Genomic DNA, 22,013 nt, shown 5'->3' with positions numbered 1-22,013 from the left:
GGCCCAATTTTGATCTTGACAAAGCCGGAAAGAACCGTTTGCTTCAATTGAATGAGTTAGAGGAATTGAGACATGATGCCTCTGACAATGCTAAAATCTATAAGGCAAGGATAAAAGCTTTTCATGATAGCCGTATTGTGAAGAAGTCTTTTGAGCTAGGGCAAAAAGCGTAGCTCTTCAACTCTAAACTCAAATTCTTTCCTAGAAAGCTATGCTCTAGGTGGGATGGTCTATATAAGATCATTTCCGTCTCACCTTATGAAGCGGTTAAGTTTAAAAATTTGAAGGATGAAGGAACCTTCAAAGTGAATGGCCAAAGGTTGAAGCCTCACATTGATGGACAAGTTATTCAAAGAGATGTGGAAGCCACCCTCTTGGTTAATCCCATTTATCTTGATGATTGTGAGCGATTTTTACGTCTTACTAAAGACGTTAAACACTAGTTTCATATAGTTTTCAAACTCTATTCCTTCCACTTTTATCTTGTTCTTTCTTTTTGCGATGTCTAGATAAGTTCAATTGAGTTCAAACGTCAAAAATCAAGTTTTTAGACCAAATTTCAGCAAAATTTCAGCATTTAGTGCCCAGGCAGCAGCCGTACGATCGATCGCAAACTTCTACGATCGATCGTGATTCCACATGATCGATCGTGATCTACAGGTTTCAAATAAGCCTGAAAACATGCTCTCGGGATCTATCCTTTGTAACATTCATGATCGATCGTAGTTCTTTGCGAATGATCACACTTGGCACCATTTTCTACAAAAGTTCTCACTCCCAGCTACGATTGATCGCAGCTCCCTTGCGATCGATCGCACTTAATTCCATTTAAAAAAAATAAAAAAATTAATTGCATTTTTAAAATGTTCATTTGTATATATTGTTGTAATTTCCACTTCCATGTTTATTTCTTATTTTTCTTTCATTGTGCATATTTTCTTACATTTTTAGTTCATTTTATTTTTATTTTTATTTTTATTTCTATTTTTGGTTCACATATGTGTTCAAAGTAGCATTTTGTCTTCCTAGAGATGTTAAACTTAGCACTCACGAGACACCTTGTGTCTCTCTTATGACTTATATTTTGTAGGTTATATATACATTTTCGTTTTCGTATGTTAGCTTACTTGCATTTTATTTCTTTGTTTTCCTTTTACCCTTTGCATCTTGCATTTTATTTCTTTATTTTCCTTTTACCCTTTGCATCTTGCATTTCATTTTCTTTTCATGCTTTCATAAAATAAAAATACAAAAATATTGTTTCACCATTTAGCCTCTTGCGTAGTCATACATACTTTCTTGCTTTGTCTAGGGCTTGATCTCATATCTCTTTTTCATCTTATTCTATATTGTCTTAGAATTTATAATTTACTTATCTTTATCCTATTGTGATATTTGATGTGAGTTTGCTAACGTGCTTATCCAAATAGGTTTTTGATTCCAAGTTTGGGGGAGACGTTTTTCATATTGGATCATTGTTGGGCTTCATAAGCTTTTGCCACCACGGTATACTCTTTCCATCTTTTTCATTGTTCTTATTACACATTGAGGACAATGTGCTGTGCAAGTTTGGGTTAAGGTGGCTTTGTTACATTCTACTTAAAGTTGAGCTTTAATTGCATGATTGAGATTCGAGATCCAATTTAGCTATGATTTTGATCTTTTAAGGCCTATGTTCCTTTGATTGAAAATTTTTAGGTCTTGAGAATTCAATACTTCTTGTATGCCTTTGAATGCCATTTAGGAGCAAATTTTTTGAAATTTTGATATCATGCTTGCTTTTGTGGTCCACTACATCTTGTTTGTGAGAATGCTTTGAAATTTGATTCTAGAGTACTACATTTGCACATGCGCACACTAGCAGTCATTTGTGGGGTACATGCTTAGTTGATTATTGCTTTGGTTATATCCCAATTGAGCTATTAGGCTTTGAAAGCTCTCATTCTTGACAAAATGACCTTACATGCTAAATAACAAACCCTTTTACCAAGTAACCAAGATTCATGGCTTATTAAGCATTGAACTCTCACATAAAAGGTGGAGGTCCCACACAATCATCTAAATATATATATAGGCTACAAATCAAACAACTCTCATCTTCTCATTTCCCGACTCTTCACAAGTGAAGAGTCGGGAAATGAGAAGATGAGAGTTGTTTGATTTGTAGCATAGTTGATTTGAGCGGTAAAGAGTCGGGAAATGAGAATACAAGAGTTGTTTGATTTGTAGCCTAGTTGATTTGAGCGTTTAAGTCCTTAAGGGAGTCTTTACATCTGATGCCCTACATGAATGTTCTAGAGAGCTTAAGAGATCTTACATTGCACTATACTCTTAAGAATAAACTCTCACCAAAGGTGAAGAGTCAGGAAATGAGAAGATGAGTGTTGTTTGATTTGTAGCCTAGTTGATTTGAGCGTTTAAATCCTTAAGGGTGTCTTTACATCTAATGCCCGAAAACCGTTCGGTTTGGGAGTCATGAGCCCAACACTCGTTACATGATGTTCTAGAGAGCTTAAGAGATCTTACATTGCACTGTACTCTTATCTTTGATGGCATTGAAAAAATAAAAAAAAATAAAAAGAAAAGAAAAAGAAAGAAAGAAAGATTGAGAAAAGATTGACTAACAAGGTTCATTTCTTTGTCTTGATGATTGGTACTTGATTTATAAACTAGTTTGAGACCGGTTGTGCCCATTTCATTGATTTACTAAAAGAGCAACATATTTGATATTGTTTCACTCAAAAGGATGCTAGAATTGATTTAAATTGCATGATTATCTTACTTAATGTGTGGAGAACCATATTTGCTTGCATGATGTTGGAATTTTGGAACTTGCTTAGAGATGGAATTTTGCTATCCCATATCTTGCTTGCATGATGTTGGAATTTTGGCTAATTGTGTTTGGTGATGATCATGGCATGGTATTCATAGGATACAATTGTTAATTATTTTGGTGGGTTATGCCTTTATCTTAATGATTGTTCTACACATTAGTTTAATTATTGTTAGGTAGGCAATTCATACAATAAATTGGGTAATCCATGCTTATAATTGCAATTAATATTATTCTGATCTTGATTGATGTGTGCTCTTATTAAATACATTTGCAAACTAGTTTGGTGGATTATAGTCATTATCGGTTATGCTACATCTTAATTTAATTGTTGTTAAGTAGACAATCCATGTATTGATTTTGATAGTTCATGTTTACTATATGCATCATTGTATTAATCAAGTAGCCGCATTTAGATTATAACATGGTTTTTCCCCATTAATTGAATGCATTTGGTTTAGGGAATGAGCTTTGTGAGGATTCCTATGCCCTAAGACTCTTCTCCAATCTCTTAAACACTACTTATTTAGCATTAATTTGCATTGCTTATTTTAATTGAATCATAGTGTAATCAAACGAAACCAACCTCTTTGCAATCTCATTTAGCGCTATAGTTCAAGTTTAATTCTAACTAAGTGTTCAATCTCTTGGAAAGATCCCTACTTGCTATACTTCATTATAGTAGTAGTGGTTTTATAAATGTAAAATTGATTAACAAAGCTTCCAAAACCATATTCATATTTTTGACACAACATAGCGGTGAATGTTGTCACTTAGGGCTTGGATGAGCCCTAAGCATGTGTAATTTAAACCCTTTTTCTTCATTTTTTGGGGATTAATGTTGTAATTAGTGTTATGGTCTTGTGTAATGAAACTTTGTTGTACCAAGGTTTTTATGACTAATTCTTCCTATTAATTCTCTATATTGGTAGCATGTTGTCTTATGTGTTATTAATTAAGGATTATGCTCTACACTAAATGCTTTTACTAATTGTGTTTAGTGATGGTCATACATGGTATTTATTGGATACAATTGTTAACTAGTTTAATGGGTTATGACTTAGTCTTGATGGGTTGTTCTACACCTTAGTTTACTTGTTTTTAAGTAGACAATTCATGCAATGATTTTGATAGTCCATGCTTATTATGGCAATTTGTATTATCCTCTTGATTAATATGTGCTACAATTGTTAATTAGTTTAATTGAACATCAAATTAGGTTTGATGGGTTTTACTGTACCTCAGTTTACTTGTTGTTAGGTGGATAATTCATGTAATGAATTTGATAGTCCATATTTATTATTGCAATTTGATAGTCATATTTAGATTACAACAATGTTTTCCCCATTAATTGAAGGCAGATGGTTCAATGCATAAGCTTAGTGGTGATTCCTATGCCCTAAGGCTCCTCTTCCTATCTCTAAACCCTATTTATTTTAGCATTCAATTTATTGCATGTTTTGATTGAGCATTAGTATAATCAAAAACCAAACTTCCTTTCAATCACATTTTGTGACGCCCCTAGATTTTTCAACCCAGTGTGTCCTGTGATGACCCGAAATGGATCCAAAATGTGGAAGTAATACATAAATAAGTCTACAGAGATGTACGTCATCCCTAAGACACGAGAGTGGCCTTCTAAGGAGTCCCATGACTCGGCAGAAATAAGACTGAAGTTAAGGTTTCAAAACCCTCCAAGGAACGGATCAAGGGCAAAATGGTCATTCTAAGCTAAAATGGGTGCCACCATCACACCGTTGGAATGACAACAAAAAATGAATGAAGTTAGACTCAAGAATCACTTGATTCGGAGTCCGGACAGAAAAGATATGAAGATAGGATAGAACGGCATCCTTCGATTAAGAGATACCACAACCCTATCTCACTAAAACTGTTATAACTCTCACTATGGTTGGAGTTTTTTGTGTCTTGTTGGTACCATTGGAAAGTTGACTTCAAGCTCTTGAAGTTGGACTAAAAATGACCACCTAATTTGGACTAGAAATGAAGAAGTTATGACCGTTTGAAGTCAAAGTAACAGTGTTGTCCCAAAAATGAAGAATAAAGAGCTGTTTGGTCGGCCAAAATGAACCTAAAATGAGTCCAAATCTGAAAAATGAAGGAAAAACACATCGGTCGACCGGTTGTGACCAAAACAATACCTAAGCAACTAGAAAATGCACTTAAACTATTCAAATGAAATCCAAAAGCCACCGGCCGAAATGACTCGAGAAAGTGCAAAAACACCTGTTATGCACCAAAAATGATGAGGAAGTTTTTAAGTCTTATTTGAATCTCCCATAGCATGACCAAATTTAAAATAATGTATTTGTGTGCTATTGTGAGCATGCACGCAAGCATAAAATAACATTTTAGACGTGCTACAATAGCCTACGGCCTCATTACATTCCATTTACTCCAAATTCTATGTCAAACCTCCGAGGTTAACAAAATTACATTTCAAAGGTGAAACTTGAAATTTAAATGCATACACTTGAACTTTAAAGATTGTGGCCCTTGGCCTCGTGTCATACATATCAAATGAGTACTAAAAGGAGTGCTTTGGCACTCATTACATATTTGAAATTGAAAATGACACGTTAAACAAAACATTACATTATAATTTCATAAGAGAAGCGAAACATGTTAACACTTTCATGTTAACAAAAATACATTTAAAAGAAATTCAATTCAACGAAACGACCTATGGATATTGTGCATCCCGAAACCACATCTTCTTTCTTGAAATAGGTCGCATTCAACGAGGGGTGAGTAACCTGTATTACTCGTAGGGAATGGACATGCAGTGTTGTAACGACCCGGTCATTTGCCTTCTTTTCCTTTTTCCTGAAATTTTACGGATAAATTTTTTCCGTTTAATTTTCCTTTCTGAGTTCGGTTTCTTGTCGCTTAATGTCATCTCGAGTGCTTGGAATTGGTTTCCGAGACTCTTTTGTATGGATTGACAACTTCCTTTGAGGACCGAGTTATTTCCACATTTTCACTTTTCGGACACTATTCACTTTTTGTCCTTTTCCCTATTTCGTCCTTTTTCCTATTCTGTCTTATCTCCGTTTGTTAGTTTTTGGCACAACCTCACTTTTCGTGCTCAAAGTTAGTTTCTGACTTCACGTACCTTCATCTTGAGTGGTTTCCTCAAAATACGTGTCTTTACTTTTGCAAGAAAGTACTTTGGTTGCTCCCGGTGTCTATAGGGGCATGGATGCATAGTTCTTTGGAATTATTTTCTTTTCTTGGGGTGTTTTTCATAAATATCTTTTGAAGATATTTTATTTCAGGGGTATCTAAGAAAATATTTTTGGAAGATATTTTCATTCTGGGGCATTTGTGCAGTTTTCACTTTTTAGAGGGGCCATTGTGCAATTAATGAAAGTTATTGCTAAATACCTCGTTTTCAGTCTAGATCCTCGTACGGGATTTATTTTTACATTTCGTCGAGTCGTGTACTCTTAGAATTCCCTTCTGATCGTTTTTCTCCAGTTTCAGAGTTTTTGGCCTAGGTTGCCGCCGAATTTGTTCGAGGCATAACTTTCTGCTCGAAACTAAGTTTTTGATGCCGTTTCTTTCGTTGTTCATCTTTTCTCATTTTGAATCTTTTTTATTCATGGAGTTTTGTTGTTTGAGCTCGTTTGCTCAAATTTCACTCTTCCGGACCCGGCGAGACCCTTTCGGGGCACTTTTTGAGACTTAATATAAATAGGTGCCTTAAAGAAGAAAATCAGAATTTTCTTCATCTTCTTCCTCTCCTTGGCCGGCAGCCATGGGAGCTCCTTGGCTGCCACCCTTTGACCTTCTCCTCCACTTGTATTCCTAAGTGAAAATCCTTCGGCCTTAACATTTGTTGTTCGTCTCATCGTGCTCTACCATTACCCCTTATTAGAAACCATTTCTGACCAAATTTTGAGTTCGGGATTGAGGTCAAGTTTGGATTTTCATGGGGCTTCTTGGGGATTTATATAGATCGTGTAGTCCCCGACAAAACTTAGGAGTTTCGTCAGATTCGGAGCCGTTTCAATTCGGTGGGGATTTGGAATTTTCATCTCAAATTGAGGTAGGGGGTGTTATAATTTACTTTCTTACTCTATTACATGCTTATGATGCTTATTCAACTCAATTGCATGCTTGGATATTAAATCTAGAATTTTTTATTATTTATTTTCTAGTATGAAATTTAATTTTTCTGGTGAGTTATAGCATGTTTTAAACTTGTGGCTTGACATTATATTACACCTTAATATGTTGATTAACATATATTAAAATTGGAGCATTTGGATAAGAAATGAAGATTTTATTTAATATTTATCTTGAATAAAATATTAATTCATGTGGCCTTAACTAGCTTGAAATTAATGTTTGATAACATATTATATTTGGCCTTAGTATGCTCTTCAACATAATTGAATTTGAAAGTAATTGGAGGTGTTTTGAAAATTAGTAATTATTAATTAATTTGATTAATTAATTGCCCCGAGTGCACTATTCACTCTATTTGAATTCTGACTTGATATTCTTGATTTACATGGCATATAGCTTCACATATATTTGATTTAGAATATTCGGTTAGGTTTTGAAACCTTTCATTTAATTAATTTCCTTGTTTAAGATTTAATCCTCATGGTGATATACAACTTGGAATTGAATTGTGGCATGTTAGAAAATTAAGCTTTAGTATGATTGTTCACATATATTAAATTGGGATTAATTGTATGAGAATTGCAACCTTTATTTTATATTTAACTTTAGTGAAAGTTTAATTTACATAAGTGTAACTTGCATGAAATAAGCTTGTAATGTGATATTGCATTAGTCCTTGGCATGTTCTCTAAGATTTGTTAAATTGAGAGCATTTGGTTAAGTTTCAAAATCTAGAGATTTTAATTAAAAGAATTAATTAAAATCTATTTTGTGGTCCCATTAGCTTAATTAAGATTTTAACTTGACATTTGTATTGGCCATGACTTGTTTACTGGTATATATTAATTGTGGACCATTTGAAGTTGCTTTAGAACCTTGGTAATTAAATTAGCATGATTTATTAGAATTCTACTTTGTTGTTCCAATAACCTAATTGACTTTTAGAATGGATATAGGTGATGATCATGCCATGTTCTTTAATATGTATTAATTTGAGGTTATTTGGAATTGAATTAGAATCTAGGGAACTTAATTATTTTTATTTAATTAAATTATATCTAATTGAGCCATAGATTTAATTGTGTTTGAAAGTCGTTTCTATATCAAAATCCTGGACATGGACTTATTGTATATTCATTTGGTTATATTTTGAGCATTGGATAACATAGTTGCTATGTTTATACTCATGAGAATATGTTTTCCTTATTGAATATATTGTTGCCTTGTGTAATGATTTGCACACTTCGTATTTAACATCTTTCATGTATAGCATATAACGAATCGCACACTGAAGATTCGACATTCATCATATCATATTAGTTGTGGACTTAGAGCATGTATTGTATAGGTTTCCAAATTTGGTTGTGCATGGTGGATAGTTGATTATCTTGTATATACATGCTGATATATACGTTGTTGCACAATTTGTTGATTTTGAAAACTTGGGGATGTTGTTGTTTGGCTACGGCTAGAACGTGGTTCTAGTACAGGGGATAGTCCCTCTATGTAGTCTAGTGCGCACATAGGGAGGTTTACCATGGGCTAGTAACCCTAAAGTACCCAAGGTTTCGGCCTGATCTGACTGATGTCCGAGTATCCACTTTGTTTGATTTTGCATTTCATTTTCAAGTTGATAACTAGATGATGTTGTAACTTCTTGTTCCTTATTTGTCTTTCCATTTTAAGTTACATGATGTTAACTTTGTGAAATTGTGCTTTATGCGTTGCATTAGAAGTTCCAATGTTGGTTAAATTGCATAAGTATTGTAAATTGTGTTTTGATGTTCTAATATAGCTTAAGAGTGATCCTATAGATACATTGTGAACATAGACGTTAGGTGGCATGACCTACTTCTGTTAATTTCATGCTTTAGATTTTAAGTTGAAGGCTTTAAGAGTTTATACTTTGTTACATTGTATAACTTGCTCTTAGGTTGTTGAATTGCATGGATAATGTGATTCTTGTTAACTTGTATTTAAATATGCTTTTGTCATGTTGTATGGATTACTCTAGACCTAGTTCAATTACATTGAAAATGTGATTCATGTTAACTATAAACTTGTTGTATTAGTTAGATAATTCCAATCTTAATTTGTTTCACATATGTATATACATTATGATTCTTGTTGTTTATACTCCATGGTAGCTTAGGATGATCCCTGAGTCTAATCTTCGACATAGACGTTAGGTGGCATGATCCCTTTTGAACTATATCATGTTAGTCCTAAAAAAATCTCTAAAGAAATCGAGTCGATGCATGCTCATTCTCTACGAGTAAACTTGTTTACTCACCCCGAAGTTATTGGGGGTTTTGGCAGGTACGGATGCCTTGGTGTAGGATGCACAATATCCCAGGATCATTGCGATGAACTGAAGTTCTTTAAGTATATTCTTGTTCATGATTCTTGTAAAGGTTGGCTTGAAATGCCACTTATAGCCTTTTATGTCAAAATGTGTATATTTGATTTCATGTATGTAATGTGTACCTAAGTACATTCTTTACAATGTATTTGATATGTATGAGATGAGGCCAGAGGCCATTGACATGTATATTGAATTCTATATATGTTTTAACTTCATGAAATATTATGAAAATATTGAAAAATGCCACGTCATTGTCTCACCATGGTTGCATCGGGTGTGGGAATTCCGTTTTCATTCTTTTATAGGGTCTCATAAATCATATTTTAAGTGTGTCCAAGGGCCAAACGGTAAATTGAAATCATTTGTCAATTTTGGTTTTCATGTTTTTCATTTCAAGTCTATTTTTGCCTTTTCGGCTGTTGGGGGGTCCAATTTTGCATCGACGGTATTTTTAAACCATGGATCATTGTAGCGTGTCCTAATAGGTAAGTTACGTCTGCGTGCATGGTCGTTTTTGGAAAAAAAAAAAAAAAAAACTCTTTCGTTGCCGAAATGAGCCTCTTATGGATTCATTTTACACTTTTGTTGAAAAATCTTGCTTAAGGGCATTTTGGGGATTTTCTTTGGGAAATAAATTCCGTTCTCTACTCCAACACATAGAAAATGTGATTTTAGGGGGAGTTTTTTCACGACATTTTTATGAAAAATGTCATCTTGATCTCGAAAACCGCGCTGCAAACTCAATTTTCTGCTATTTGACTGTTTTTGCTGTTTAAGTTCAACTCTGGTCAAGTTGAACAGGTTCAAGAAGGTTGAACCGGGTAAAGATGTGTCTTTTGGTCCAGCATGGGTATACTACCCATGTTGAACCGGTTTAAGGAGGCTGAACCGGTTTAAGTCTTGCAGTTACTGTTGCAGGTTCAACTTTGACCTTCCAACTTCAAACTATTGTAACTTCTTTGTTTCAACTCCGAATTGGTCCGTTTTTTACTCTAAATTGACCGTGTCGAAATAAGCTTTCTAATGGTACCAATTTCAGTTTTTGATTCTTCTCTTATCTCAAGATATCCTCATTTTAGTGAGAGGGTGTCGGATTTAGTTATTACCGGGACAGGGTTCATCTGGGATTTCAGTTCCTTTGGACTTGGGACTTTAGTTGAAGTTACCAAAGGATGTTTTTGGATGTTTTTTTTTATCTCATTTGACTTGTTAAAAGTCAAATTCCTTCCTCTTGGGGTAAAATGACCATTTTACCCTTAATCCTTCTTTTGTTGGATTTTGATGTCCTTGTCTTCGTTTTGCTTCCACTGAGTCTCAAAATTTCTTGAAGGGCCATTCTTGTGCCTTAGGGATGATATACATCTCTAAGGACTTGGTTTTGTTTTGCTCCGCATTTTGGATCCGTTTCGGGTCATCACAGGACACACTGGGTTGAAAAATCCAGGGTCGTCACAATTGTGATACCCACGAATACCCGAGGATATAAAAAACAAATCGGTAATAATCGAACACAGAATACAAATATGATAAAGAAGAACAAATAATTTGCTGAAAGAAAACTAAAATAATATTCCAGTAACTCGTCAGAATTCTTATTAATAATAAAATCATTCTGATACAATTAATCCTCCATTAATACAACTTCGAAATCCATACTATGTGGACCCCTAGAAAAATCTAAAACTAAACAAGAAACGGTAATCACTATCTACATGAAAGATAAATGAAAACTCGGAAGAGTGAAGTAGATTGATTTATGTTCAGCATGAACAATCCCTACTCCTGATGAACACCTGAAAAATAATGGTGGGTCAGGCCCATAAACAGGTTCTACTCTACTACAGTCCAAGTAGAGATCCGATACACGTATACACCCTAATCAATCCAATAATATCTAGTAGTCCATACATAAATATAGATACATACTAAAAAGAACCTGACTAAACTATAGAGTTGTCTCAACCTGAATAGTAGGCAATATGCAAAATGCACAGATAGTGGGCATAAGTACCTAGACTTACCAGGGTACGCAACTAGACTATATCTAGCTATACATCCCTGGCAATATACATACCCTAACCATGATCCTGAGACTCAAGCTCATATCATGGCACCATAATCATAGATATATATATAATCCATCCTATCCAACTATAATTAATCCTCTATAAGTCATTCAACTTGTTCAGTTGACCTGCCTTAAATATAGGTAGGACTTAACATTCTTCTAGTTAAGCCATCCCTGTGCATTAAACTACACAATCCAATATATGATGCAACAGGTAAAGCAGTACATCAAATAATCCAAAATAACATGATAAAAATCACATATATAATCCTTGCACATATTTAAGCAAAATAACAACTCTAAGTAGCATGCATTTAATCTTTACAATATAATAAATTAACATGTAGCTCAAATAGATTATTTCAACCTTCAGGACGTAATTAAACTATTTAAATCCAATTAATTAATTAAATTAGTTTAATGCCAATATTCATTCATTTAAATTGCTAAAACAATATTAAGCAACTAAATCATCCATTAACAATATGCAAATTTACTTAAAACATCATATTGTTTAACTTATAGCATATGTATGTAAATTATGCTTCCTGGGATTTAAATATGTCAAATAATAATATTTTAAACCCTCATCATCATCCAAACCATCTCTGAAACCCTAAAACCCCAAAACAGTAGCCAAATTTCACATCCCATTGAAGTCCTAGCTATGGAGCATGCTCCTTTCTGAAAGGAGCAACCTCTATCCAAAAGAAGCAGGCTCTGCCCATAGTGGAGCCGCCTCCATTCACAATAGAGCTGTCTCCACGTGGAATGGAATCGTCTCCACTCCAAGTAGAGCTTCCTCTACTCCTGCTACCCTCCGTCTTCTTCATCTCCAGCGAGTTTCAGATACTCTGTACTCCTCCGGTAAGGTTCCTAAACATCTGTTCTAGGTTCCAAACGATCTCAATAATTTTATAAATTTCATATGCATTATAAACACGAATTAAAACAAAGTTCCATGCAATTAATTTCAAGATTAATTAAGAACACATATAAACACACATATACTATTTTAATTCAAATTAAGCATACATATAAAGTTGATTTACTATCTGGTTAATCCCTGGAATTAACTAGGCATGTATAGAACATAGACCTAAGGGAAAGAGTAAGAATAAGAACTTGCCTTGAAGGTTTCGGTTTGAAACCTTTAACCGTCTTCTACCTAGGTTTTCTGGCAATTTCTTGTTGTCGTCAAGACCCTCTGTTGGTCCTGGTTCAACCCACGAGCAAGCCCTAATCCTTCCTTCCTTGGTTCAGACTTCAATTCTGGTTAAAACCCTAGCTTCCTCTCCCGCTATTTTCCTCTCTCTCTCTGCTCCTACTATAACGTGAATAAGGTTCTTGAAACCCTTTCATAGACTTATGTAATATATATATATATAAGCTAATATTAACCCTAATCCTATATGCAGACTAAGTCTGTACTAAAGAAAAACATAAAAGAAAAGGAAAAATAAATAACAATAATAATATATACTAACTATATACGTGATATAGAAATATATATATATATATATATATATACAACTTATAATTATATATATAATACTGACTATATTTATTAATATTAACTATTTAGAATACTAGTAAATATAATATCCAAATATACATATATACCCATATATATATGTATCACAATCCATGGGTAAATATCTGTACCCATTAACCTCCTTTCCAAGTAATCCATGTGACCCATTGGGTTAGTCCATTACTACTATCCACATCCATCCTTTTAAAAATTAAAATAAAATAAAATATAAAGTAATTATATCATTTAATCCAAACAATTAATTACAATTAAATCACACATCATTTAAGCAAGCAACACACCCAATTCAATCAAATAAACCACATAAGCAATTAAAACAAATAAGCATATAAACATGTAGTCACATAAGCACACAGCCACGTAAGCACATAAAATACAATAAAATAAATAATTAAATCCCTTTTATATCCTTTTGAAAATTAGGGGTCTTACATGCATAGACCTAACTTTTTACAAGGTTATCATATCAATATCAAACAATTCAAAAGGGTCATGTCACCTAACGTCTATATTCCAAATGAGTCTATGGAATCATCTCAAGTTACACTAGCAATTGAAATGAATGACAATACACAAGTATACATGCTTAAGTATACAAAACAATGTTGAACACCATGTACAACATATAGGCATGCACTTACAAATATACTAAACCACATTAAAACAAGATATGCAATATCTAAGCATACATACATAAGTATACAATTAATATAAAAAAACTTGTAAATCAAGTATACAAGCACATGTATACTAAAATGAAATCCGATTACACAAAACAAACATGCAAGGCATACGTATACAAGATAAAGTTTAGATACACAAGGATACAAATTTAAGTATATTAATGAGATCTAAATACACGAAACAAGTATACAGTTTCAAGTATACTAAATAAGATCTAATACACGAAGCAAGTATACAGTTTTATGTATACAAATAAGATCTAAATCCACAAAGTAAGCCTCAATTCTCAAACGACAAGTAATTCATTATTAACAATTTGAAATTAAATGCAAAATCAAATAGTGGAAAGACTAGGACCCATGGTCTCCGACCAAGTAAGTTATTCTGGGTAATTACGACCCACAAGGTACTACCTAAGGCGCACTTATGACTTAGAAGACTCTTGTCTTCGTACCAGAGCCAAACCCTAGCCATCACATGTATCTTGTCCTTATAAGCCTTCCAAAATCAATAAGTTCAAAACTTATGCAAAATTAATAAGTTAAACCAAACTTATACAAAATCAAATAATGCATAAAATCATCTTTCACGCACAAAAAAGGTTGAATCCATACAAACCATGTCCTACAATTCAAGTCTAAATAGCATATGACATGTCAAGTCTCCAATATGCAATTTATATATAAAATAAGAATATTTTACAACCATTGAGCCAAATTACCATCCTAAGCCACAAGTGCTAAATAAGCTATAATTTAGTAACTAATTTTCAAGGTAATCAATTGTAATATTTTAAATAAGTTATATACCTACGCAAGATATATTTAAACAAACTTTGCAAAAGAATGATACCCTATATCATGCAAAGTCCAATTAACATGATTTAAATATAGAAATAACTTCTAAGACATAGTTAAATCCATGGACCAAGTAAATAGGATTTAATTAAATAAAATAATTAAACTTCCTAGATTTCAAATCAATTTCAAATAGTCTCAAATTAATATATGTTAAAAGACATAGCATGGTCTTTACATATATCACATCAAATATCCATTTAAGTGATTAAAATACTTAAAAATAAAATTAATTAAGCTAATAACTGATAATGAACTATGAGAGAAACAGAATATTGAAAAGGTTAAATAACTGATAATGAACTATGAAAGAAACAGAATATTGAAAAGGTTAAATAATCAACGAAATATTGAAATAAAATATGGAAATATGCAAGTCAATAATAAATAAACAACAGAACATAAATAACTTTGAAGAACTTTGATTGAAACATGGAACTTACAACTTTGATCTTTGAATATAACACTTTATTCTAAGCTGAGCTCCTTGGATGAAGTAAAACTAAAAACTTATACTTAAAAATTACAATTTGAACTGAGAACTTTTGAAATGAAACTAAGAACTAAACTTGAAACGAGCTTGCCTTCAATGTCTTGAGGAGTTGCTATTTATAGGGCCTCGAAGGAGCTTTGGGGAGCCTTGGATTCCTTGGGGATAAAGATGCAGCTAGAGGCCTTGTGCAAAGGCTGAAAGGCTAAATTGAGGTGATGGCTGCTGAATGATGCTGGAGGCCCTAAAAATAAAATTAATTAAGCTAATTAATTAATTTTATCTAAATTTTTAAGCAACTCCAAATATCCTCAAATTAACATAGGTTAAAGAACATACCAAGGCTATTTTAATATCACATTGCAAGTTGATTTCATGCTAGATACAACCATGTGAATTAAATTTTCATACAAGAAAATAATTAAATAAAATTCTCTATACTTATTCAAATATTCCCAATTTAATATATATTGACAAACATATCTAGGACTAATTTAATAGCATGCCATAATTTAATTCTAAACTATACACATCCATGTGAATTGAATCTTATACAAAGAAATAATTAAATTAAATTCTAAAACTTGAATAAAGGTATGCTTACAACTTATATATACTTAGAAAATAATCAATACAACACATATATAAACCAACAACACCCCTTACCTCAATTTGAGATGAAATCTAAAATCCCACCGAAATGAAACCGCTCCGAATCCTACAATACTTTGAAGTTTTGTCGGGAACAAGGTGAACATTAAAACCCAAGGAAGTCACACCAAAATCCAAACTTGGCTTCAAACTCGAACTCAAAAAATTGCCGAAACCGGATTCTAATAAGAGGGAAAGGATCGCCTTGCCAAGGCCTACGATAAACATTAAGACACTACAGCATTTTACTAAAAGGAAGTGGCCGGAGAAAAAGGAAGAAGGGTGGCAGCCCCTTGTCTTCCATGGCTGCCGTCCAAGAGAGGAAGAAGAGAGAAAAGTTTAACTTTTCATTTTAGAACCCCCTATTTATAGAAAAACTATAAAAGTGCCCCGAACGGGCCTCGCCGGGTCCGAAAAAGTAGAATTTGAGCAGACATACTCAAACGGCAAAACACCGTGGATGAAAAAGAACCAAAATGAAAAAAATAATAATAATAAAAATAAAAATAATAAAAATAAAAATAAAAATTAACAACAGAAGAAACGGCGTCGAAAACCGAGTTTCGAGTAGAGAGATATGCCACAAACAAGTTTGGCGGTAATAGGAGTCGAAAACCTAAAAACTGGGGAGATCAATTGCAAGATAATTCTAAGAGTACCCGACTCGACAAAATATGAAAATGAATCCCGTATGAGAATCCAAGCCCCAAGTAGACACTTTGCAATTAACTTTCATTAATTGCACAAATGCCCCATACACAAAAGGGTAACTGAGCAACTGGCTCAGAATGAAAATATCTTCTTAAAAACCCTTGAAATAAATATCTTCAAAAGATATTTATGAAAAATACTCTAAGATACATCAATGTTTCTGAAGAATCTTTTCATCCACGCTTTACGGGAAAATGAAACAATCGGCGAGCTTTTCTCCAAAAGTAAAGTTACGCCTTTCAAGGAAAACAACTAGAATGAAAACTCGTGAAGTCAAAAACTCAACTCCGAACATGAAAAGTAAGCTTGTGCCAACAAAGTGACCAATGGGGAAAAAGAACGAAAAGTGAATCGTGTTAAAAAAAAATGAAAAAGTAGAAATGACTCGATCCTTTAAGAAAGTTGTCAATCCAAAGGAAAGAGTCTCGGAAATCATTCACGAGCATTTGAGGCGACACTAAGTGACTAGAAACCGAACTCGGAAGAGATAATTTAATAAAAAAAATTCATTCGTAAAATTTTGAGAAAAAGGCAAAGGAAAGAAATTGACCGGGTTATTACACATTTGCACTAAGTCAAAGTAAGATTCCAATTGCGTGGTTTAATCCTTGAGGACGATTCCTTCTCACTATACTCAATGTATACGTGTTAAGTGACTTTTAGAAATTATAAAAGTTGATGCCCATTTAGCATTTCTAAATATTCAAATGTTACACACTTTTGCGGTAAACACTAGGAGAGCATCCAAAATTAAGCTCGGTGGAGTTGGGCCTAGTAATGTCCCGATTGTGGTTCTGGTTAGGTGGACTAGGTCGGGAATGGCCTCATGAGCCATTGGACCTTTGGTTGAGCTTGGGCCCATCTAATTTGGACTGTCTTAAGTCCAAGGAATGTCCTCTGGCTTTTCTAATCCGGACCGGGACCAACCCGGCCATTTCAATCATTTAACTTGCAATTATTATAAACAAAATATAATAGTGCTTTATTATAAAATAATATATTATATGCCTATTTTATTTGTATGTATATAAAATAATATTTTTAATTGCATATTATGATTAGTTTTTTATTTCTTTCATAATTTATTTTTAATCACTAAATTCTTAAATGGAATTATTACTAATCATTTTTAAAAATGATAATAACATAAATTTGTAAACAATTCATTTTTTTTGCTAAATGATCATAATCTAGTTTATTTTAATTCATTATTTTCATAAGAAGTAGAATACAAAGTATTTTTAATAATGGTAGCAATTTAATTTTCATTAATAAATAATTGATTTTGTTAAATGATATTAAAAAATTTAGAAAAATTCATCAACATTCACTAATAAATCATCTTTATCAAATTGTGTTATAAAAAATTGAGTATTCGTACTTTTTAGTCACCATGTGCCAAGTTTTAAAAAAAATTAACGACTACATAATCGATACTGTTACGTAACGCCGATACTTGTCCGACTCTATTACATTGCGACCGCGACCGATACCAAAAAAAAAAAATTTAAGTAATGCATAATCAAACACTAGTCATATATAATTGATGAGAATCATACAAAAACGGGTATAAAATATTACAAAGATCAAAATGCTAATAAAAAGACACAAAATAGATACAGAGATAAGAAAAGGTTCTAATGCGAATAACAAATCATAAAGGTCATACTCTGTACATAAGTGCTGATAGCTCGGGCAGTTATAAATTACAGCAGATTGGTATATAATTAAAGCTGTATGTACAAAAAATCAAGAAGATTGCCGACGTACCCATGTTAGGCAATACGAGAGATTATTATATGATCTCAGCTAATCACCATTTACCATCTGTATAAAAAAAAATTAAATAAAGCTTACACATTTCATGATTTTCATTAAACAAAGCAAGGCATGGATCATGGATGGGTAGAGAGTAGTATATCTCGTCTACGCTTGCTAGCTAGATCCACACATGGTGTAGATGGTCTGCAAAAGCACGAGCGTGAAACTTAATAGAGCACCAATGATTGATATCACTATCCATAGATTACCACCCAATTTCTGCATCACCATTTGCATTTGTTCATGAAAAGGGTTGCGGAAACACTGAATCTCACTCCATAGCTCAAGTAAGGTCTTGGATCAGTAATATTCTTGATAATTCCGTTAAAGATTTGCACCACCGATTCACGTGAACCCAAATGGTTACATAGGATTCCTTCTTTCTCAAGCAATTTAACATCATCCACCGAATCTATGAGGATATCCATGAGAAAAGCATGGGACGTGAAGGAACTCTTAATCCAAGGGCAACTTTGCTCGAAAGCAATAAGATTTCAAGCCGACCTCTCCAAAAACACAAAAAACTATCACGATCTCTAAACCGAATATCAAACAGGTTCTTTGTTTTATGTTTCCGCAACTTGACTCCTTAATAGAAAAGTTGCGTTGCTGTACCATGGTATCCCTGTTTCATCAGGCGAGATGGACGTACTCCACCTCGTCTTCCTCCTGGTTGAGATGTTGATCTACTACCTTGAGGTTGGTCAACATGGCGAGGTGGAGAAGGAACAGCTGGTTGGTAGCAAATGTGTTAGAGATGGAGTATATGATAAGGATAACGAGTTCTATCCATTTTTTCGAAGTCACCTGTTTCTTCTAAGCCCATTCTATCACCAAAAAATAAGAGGATACATTCAATAAGGTTAGCTTTACTAGTACCACTTACGGGCTCGATAGATTCCACCGTGAGCCGGAACAATTCTTCAAGAGCAATGAAGGGAATCTGGTTCTCAAGCAGTAGCAAGTCACGTAGTACGCCAGAGTGCCTGAAAGCATGCTGCCTGAAAGCATCCTGAAAGATTGGGTCCTTTTCACCTCCCAAAAAAATAAAGTTGTAATGCCTGTATATAAGCTCGATAATGAAGCAACCATCAATTAACATCATTTCTACCAGACGACTACTACTACTGCTGAAATAGTCATCCTCCTGCTGCAGCAGCAGCTCCCAATCTGGATAGCATTCCTTGAAAGTTTTTTCCATCCTTAACATTGCTTCCACACAATAATTTCTTGTTCGCTCAAAATTTTGTGTTCGTTCAAACAAGAAACACATGTAGTCCAGCTTGTCGGCCTCCATTGTTTTCAGAAATTCATTTCTATTGTGGAGAGGCCCAATAGATACGACGCTAGGGGTGTAAGCTTGTCCATTTTCTTCACGGAGCATACTGGGGACACTTTTTATGACCGGTAACCGTGGCCAGGCATCATTCGTGAACTGGACGTCGTAGTTTCGTCTGTTGTGTTCGATCTTAATCACTAGAGACCGCATAACCCTAGCAGATTCCTCTGAGCTAAAGCTTTCTTCCTCGATCTCCATCACCGATCAGCAACCATATATCTAGATCTATAGCTTAATTATACTCTCTCCATCGCTTAATATCTTTTTCATGTTAGGACTTTTTGTTTTGAGCAAGCCAAAATTTACTCCATGATTAATGATTGGTCAGCGTATCTAGTCTATAATATCTACAATCATCTAAGTAGCTAAGCATTGTCCCACATAAATAAATATATAGTTTATATTATATAGTCTATAGTATATTTCATCATGATAACGTCATTTCTCACTCACATAACTATATAGTCTATAATAACGTCATCTCTCACTCACGTAAATATATATTCCCTCCATCCCATAATAGTTGTCCATCTTTCCTTTTTGAATTGTCCCAAAATACTTGTCCACTTACCAAATTTAAATAACATATTTCACATCTTTCCATAAATACCCTTAAAATTTTAAAAAATATCAAAGTTGATTATATATATATTTAAACTTAAAAGAGTAACTTTGTAATTTTTAAAGAGGACAATGCAATAATTACATGTCCCCTTAAAAAGTTTTACTTCTCATAAGAGATATCTATTATAAGACGGAGGAAATGGTGTATAATATCAGTCATCATGATGACATCATCTCTCTCACACACAAATATATTTTGATGTGTCTAATTTTTGAACACTGTATTATAACTTAATTTATAATGAGATCATATTCATAATATTAGTAGTGTTTTATAAAGAAATAAGAATATTCATATGACCCATCATTCATATGAGATTAAAAAAATATATATATTGAAAATTATAGAATAGTGACACAACAAAAGAGTATTAATTTTATTGAAAAGAACCTGTTGCGTATTCATATACAGTAAGCCAACACCAATTAACCCAAATATTATTTAGCAAAGCCAAGGATCACAGAATAACCATCATATATATATATATATATAACCCCAAACCAGAAGTAAAGAAAACCATAAAAGACAAATATTTGTGTTCATAGTGCACTTTTAATAATTCATCAACCACACATGGTCACCTGGTGTGGAATGTGCGGTGATCTTACTTGCCGGCGGTGACGTTGGTCCGGGCTATGGATTTCCGAGGGGTTGATTTAGTGGTTGGGGTGTGCCCATGTGGTGTATTGTGGATCTTCCTTTTTGGGCCGATTCTTGTGACCTGGGCTACTACTTTTGGGCCGATATTTGTGACCTGGGCTGTGTTTTTGGGCCTGGTTGCTGGGTTCCTCTTCCTTTTTTGTTTTACCTTGGTTGATTCTCTTCCCTGTAATGGCTACCGGGCTTGTGAATGCTCAACGGGCATCTTCTTCCCGGTCTCCTCTGGCACGGTCCTCCCGTTCGGTACATCACCTTGACTCTCATGCTTCGTCTTCTACTGCTCAACCTGTGTGTTTTTCTGATTCTCATACTATGCAACCACATATTATTGTTTGGAACTGCCGTTGTTTGGGGTCTATTTCCATAATTCAACAACTTAAGCATTTCAAATTTCACTATTGTCTGGATATTCTTGGTGTGCTTGAAACAAAATCTTTGCGGCGGACCTTAGCTGTGAAACGGGTGTTGGGTTTTTCTCATGGGTGCTTGGTTGAACCGGACGGGATTGCTGGTGGTCTTGCTCTGTGGTGGTCTGATAATGTTCACCTCCAGGTGGTGGAAAAAAATTCTTTCTCTATTATTGTTGCTATTCTGTCCCCCAATCAACTCCCTTGGTATTTCTCTCTTCTCTATGCCAGTACTGTTGACAGGGACCGGGCTACGCAATAGGAGTATTTTATTCATCGTTCTCGATATTGGTCATCTCGGTGGATTATTATTGGGGATTTTAATGATATTTTACATCTTTCTGAAAAGCATGGGGGCCGGGCTAGGCCTCAGTGGCAACTTCGGACTTTTCGTACATTGATTGATCGTTGTGCTTTAGTGGATCTTGGGTACCAAGGTTTTCCTTTTACATGGTCTAATCAGCGGGACGGGTCTGCTAATATTCAGGAACTGTTGGATCGCGCGTTGGTGACTAAGGAGTGGCTTTCTGCTTTACCTCGAGCTACCTTATCCCATCTTTCTGTCATTGGTTCTGATCACTATGCTTTACTTCTGACACTTGTCCCTGAGCGTCGAGCTCGCAAACGACAATTTCACTTTGATGCTTATTGGACTCTCTCAGATGACTGTCGGCAAATAATTGATTCGGCTTGGTCTACTCCAATCCGTGGTTCGGTTCAATTTCAGTTGGCTCAGAAATTACGGCATTGTAAAGCTGATCTTATTCATTGGGCAAAGCTTCGTAATCTTAA

Source organism: Cornus florida, unplaced genomic scaffold, assembly GCF_030987335.1.
Source record: "Cornus florida cultivar Cherokee Brave unplaced genomic scaffold, ASM3098733v1 CherokeeBrave_3.0.0_Hap2_Chr10, whole genome shotgun sequence".
NCBI classification, from domain to species: domain Eukaryota; kingdom Viridiplantae; phylum Streptophyta; class Magnoliopsida; order Cornales; family Cornaceae; genus Cornus; species Cornus florida.
Note: the sequence above shows the minus strand (reverse complement) of the source record.